Source organism: Schistocerca americana, unplaced genomic scaffold (assembly GCF_021461395.2).
Source record: "Schistocerca americana isolate TAMUIC-IGC-003095 unplaced genomic scaffold, iqSchAmer2.1 HiC_scaffold_137, whole genome shotgun sequence".
In the NCBI taxonomy this organism is placed as follows: domain Eukaryota; kingdom Metazoa; phylum Arthropoda; class Insecta; order Orthoptera; family Acrididae; genus Schistocerca; species Schistocerca americana.
In genome coordinates this window covers 232,501-237,500 of record NW_025725449.1, presented here as the reverse complement: position 1 = coordinate 237,500, position 5,000 = coordinate 232,501, and the positions used below count along the sequence as shown (strand labels likewise).

The 5,000-nt window shown below is 52.2% G+C and overlaps 1 non-coding gene across 1 annotated transcript in view; it reads left to right on the top strand.

The window, feature by feature from the left end:
* The first annotated feature begins 4,035 nt into the window (after positions 1–4,035).
* The window catches only part of LOC124566201, a 1,910-nt gene continuing 945 nt past the window's right edge, over positions 4,036–5,000 (top strand). Inside the window, exon 1 of the ribosomal RNA XR_006970845.1 lies at positions 4,036–5,000. This exon is cut by the window's right edge and continues 945 nt beyond it. This is a non-coding gene — a ribosomal RNA (small subunit ribosomal RNA).

The following is a 5,000-nucleotide window of genomic DNA, read 5'->3' as shown; positions in this document are numbered from 1 at the left end:
ACAGATAATGTATACAACTGTCCGTATACATGCTGAAAGACTCTGCTCACAATCACAACCACACGTCAGCCACACACCCTTATCACGCACTACTCTCTGCCTGTAACACGCACACAGACAATATGTAAGCACCAGCATGGAACAACACCCAGTGCATCCTCTCCGCCACATTAGACAATCCACACTGTCATAACCAGACTGGGAGGTCCACTCAGAAAACAGAATATCCCACCCACCCGACAACCACCATTGCTCAGCCAAGCCACCAACACCCACACATGTCCTACACAGGGGTGCACCCAACATCACAATACTGCCTCCTCTCACAGCACACAAACAATGGCAGGAATGAAAGACACAGGTCTGCCACAAGCATGGAATGAGAGCGCCGCCTGTCATGAGCCAAAGGTGCATCCTGACGTGGCAAATCAGATGATGCCGCAGGCATCCACTTACTATAATCACAATCAACAAACCGGCCGCCCCGCCCCGCCCCCCATTAAACCTTTCCTTACAACAATGTGTACCTTAACCTAACCTATATCGTACCGTAACCTAACCTATATCGTACCGTAACCTAACCTATGTCGTACCGTAACCTAACCTATGTCGTACCGTAACCTAACCTATGTCGTACCGTAACCTAACCTATGTCGTACCGTAACCTAACCTATGTCGTACCGTAACCTAACCTATGTCGTACCGTAACCTAACCTATGTCGTACCGTAACCTAACCTATGTCGTACCGTAACCTAACCTATGTCGTACCTTAACCTAACCTATGTCGTACCTTAACCTAACCTATGTCGTACCTTAACCTAACCTATGTCGTACCTTAACCTAACCTATGTCGTACCTTAACCTAACCTATGTCGTACCTTAACCTAACCTATGTCGTACCTTAACCTAACCTATGTCGTACCTTAACCTAACCTATGTCGTACCTTAACCTAACCTATGTCGTACCTTAACCTAACCTATGTCGTACCTTAACCTAACCTATGTCGTACCTTAACCTAACCTATGTCGTACCTTAACCTAACCTATGTCGTACCTTAACCTAACCTATGTCGTACCTTAACCTAACCTATGTCGTACCTTAACCTAACCTATGTCGTACCTTAACCTAACCTATGTCGTACCTTAACCTAACCTATGTCGTACCTTAACCTAACCTATGTCGTACCTTAACCTAACCTATGTCGTACCTTAACCTAACCTATGTCGTACCTTAACCTAACCTATGTCGTACCTTAACCTAACCTATGTCGTACCTTAACCTAACCTATGTCGTACCTTAACCTAACCTATGTCGTACCTTAACCTAACCTATGTCGTACCTTAACCTAACCTATGTCGTACCTTAACCTAACCTATGTCGTACCTTAACCTAACCTATGTCGTACCTTAACCTAACCTGTATTGCGCCTTAACGTAACCTGTATTGCGCCTTAACGTAACCTGTATTGCGCCTTAACGTAACCTGTATTGCGCCTTAACGTAACCTGTATTGCGCCTTAACGTAACCTGTATTGCGCCTTAACGTAACCTGTATTGCGCCTTAACGTAACCTGTATTGCGCCTTAACGTAACCTGTATTGCGCCTTAACGTAACCTGTATTGCGCCTTAACGTAACCTGTATTGCGCCTTAACGTAACCTGTATTGCGCCTTAACGTAACCTGTATTGCGCCTTAACGTAACCTGTATTGCGCCTTAACGTAACCTGTATTGCGCCTTAACGTAACCTGTATTGCGCCTTAACGTAACCTGTATTGCGCCTTAACGTAACCTGTATTGCGCCTTAACGTAACCTGCATTGCGCCTTAACGTAACCTGTATTGCGCCTTAACGTAACCTGTATTGCGCCTTAACGTAACCTGTATTGCGCCTTAACGTAACCTGTATTGCGCCTTAACGTAACCTGTATTGCGCCTTAACGTAACCGATATTGCGCCTTAACGTAACCTATATTGCGCCGTAACGTAACCTATATTGCGCCGTAACGTAACCCACATTGCCCCTTAACGTAACCCACATTGCCCCTTAACGTAACCCACATTGCCCCTTAACGTAACCCAACACACGTTGGGCCTTAACCCAACACACGTTGGGCCTTAACCCAACACACGTTGGGCCTTAACCCAACACACGTTGGGCCTTAACCCAACACACGTTGGGCCTTAACCCAACACACGTTGGGCCTTAACCCAACACACGTTGGGCCTTAACCCAACACACGTTGGGCCTTAACCCAACACACGTTGGGCCTTAACCCAACACACGTTGGGCCTTAACCCAACACACGTTGGGCCTTAACCTGCTCTGTAATTGTCATACGACGCGTTAAATTAGTGTAGTGTTGCCTAACTGCAACCCCCGCAATATAGTTTGCTACTCGCACTGCCCGGTCCCCAGTGTATCGCTTCATGTTAAACACCTTGCAGCTATACACTGTAATGTGGATGGCAGCAGGACGTACATGCTCAATGCCCTTTGCAGTTGTTCATTGGCATTTGCAGTTGTTCATTGGCATTCGCATGTGCGAAGCACTTAGCCTACGCTGTGGTACGGCCTGTGTCAACTGTCCGCTGATGTTGTACGTCCAAATCACACACTGTACTGCACATTGGTCCTCATGTACTGAATGATACATCGTGGTACATGTGACCGTACAACGACTGCGCCAACAACGGCGAACCATGCGGTCCAAATGTTGTGCACTCAGCTACGTGTCGTCTCCCTATAAGGGCTGGATTGCAGTGTGGTATGCCCTGGATGGCGATCAGCATGAGCCGTCTGTTGATGTAGTGGCGCGTGTTGTCAGACGTAGTCGTCTCTTCTCACACACCGTGATAGCATGGTGCACTGCGTTCCACATCTGCGACATGCGACAGAGGCCGGTTGACAGTCGTTCGCGCAATGGACATCGCATACGTACGGGGGCCACCTTCCACGTGTTCGCGAAGCGTGCACATGTTGTTGCGTGTATGTGGGCAGACATAGTGTGTCGTGACACCTGACACAGGCATGCAACAATCGTTGAATTTGCAAATGGCGATGGACGCCTACGTTTGCTGGTGACGTTATGCAAATGAACAACTGGTAAACCGTTGTGGTGCGGTTGTTCTCGCTAGAGGTGAATCAGTGATGGCGACGATCGGTTGAGCTACCAACCGGTTGTTCCAGCGATACCCACCATGCCCACGAACGTGAATGGCATCTGGGTGTGAAGCGATACGCGGCGGTGGCTGGGTGGGACCGTCCCCGGCCGGTGAGGGGGGGCCTCCCGGCGTGCTGGCCGCGCGGTGCGTGGGCGCACGCGCTACAGCCGGCTGGTGGGGGCGGCCAGTGGCAGGCGCGCCGGCCGACGGAGGCGGCAGGCGGCGCAGCTGCGCGCCGGCGCACCCTGCACGCGGCGCCGTGCGGCCAAAGTAGGTCCTCGCGGGCCCGGTGCGAAGCGCGGTGGACATCTGCAGTGTGCTGGTCCGATTGAGGACTGTGTGCGCTGAGGATGCGCCGCCGCCCGGCGCTCGGCGCCGCGACGCCGTCTGCTGCTCGGTCGCCTCTGCGGTTCTCGCAGGTGGTTTGTATCGCAGCTGTGCGGACGTGTTGGCGCGTGCGCTGTGCTGGGAGAGTTCGCTTCGGCACCCAAGTGGGGCTTTTGTCCTTCTGTGGCGCTGGCGTTGGAGCTGCCGGTCACCGTAGGTGGCGCGTGTTGTCTCCCGCCGGCAATGCCACGACAGCACGCTCCCGGGCCTCTGTCGGCAGCGGCAAGCTCAGTTGGGAGCACGGGTGGTCGCACCTAAAGCGTCTACTCGCCAAACTCCGGGCGATTGCGCCTCTCTCGAACCCGACCAAGTACTTAGGACGGCGCTGCGCGCCGCCGGGACCTGAGAGGGTTTCGAGGTGTATTGTGCAGGGGAGCTCAGCCTCCTCCTGTTTGCAGAATAATTGAGCGGACGCTTGCGTGTTCGCGCGGGCCCCCGGGACACACTCCCGGGCGGCCGGCTGCTCAGCTCTAGTTGACGCAGCTCCCTGGTTGATCCTGCCAGTAGTCATATGCTTGTCTCAAAGATTAAGCCATGCATGTCTCAGTACAAGCCGCATTAAGGTGAAACCGCGAATGGCTCATTAAATCAGTTATGGTTCCTTAGATCGTACCCACGTTACTTGGATAACTGTGGTAATTCTAGAGCTAATACATGCAAACAGAGTCCCGACCAGAGATGGAAGGGACGCTTTTATTAGATCAAAACCAATCGGTCGGCTCGTCCGGTCCGTTTGCCTTGGTGACTCTGAATAACTTTGGGCTGATCGCACGGTCCTCGTACCGGCGACGCATCTTTCAAATGTCTGCCTTATCAACTGTCGATGGTAGGTTCTGCGCCTACCATGGTTGTAACGGGTAACGGGGAATCAGGGTTCGATTCCGGAGAGGGAGCCTGAGAAACGGCTACCACATCCAAGGAAGGCAGCAGGCGCGCAAATTACCCACTCCCGGCACGGGGAGGTAGTGACGAAAAATAACGATACGGGACTCATCCGAGGCCCCGTAATCGGAATGAGTACACTTTAAATCCTTTAACGAGTATCTATTGGAGGGCAAGTCTGGTGCCAGCAGCCGCGGTAATTCCAGCTCCAATAGCGTATATTAAAGTTGTTGCGGTTAAAAAGCTCGTAGTTGGATTTGTGTCCCACGCTGTTGGTTCACCGCCCGTCGGTGTTTAACTGGCATGTATCGTGGGACGTCCTGCCGGTGGGGCGAGCCGAAGGCGTGCGACGCGCCTCGTGCGTGCTCGTGCGTCCCGAGGCGGACCCCGTTGCAATCCTACCAGGGTGCTCTTGAGTGAGTGTCTCGGTGGGCCGGCACGTTTACTTTGAACAAATTAGAGTGCTTAAAGCAGGCAAGCCCGCCTGAATACTGTGTGCATGGAATAATGGAATAGGACCTCGGTTCTATTTTGTTGGTTTTCGGAACCCGAGGTAATGATTAATAG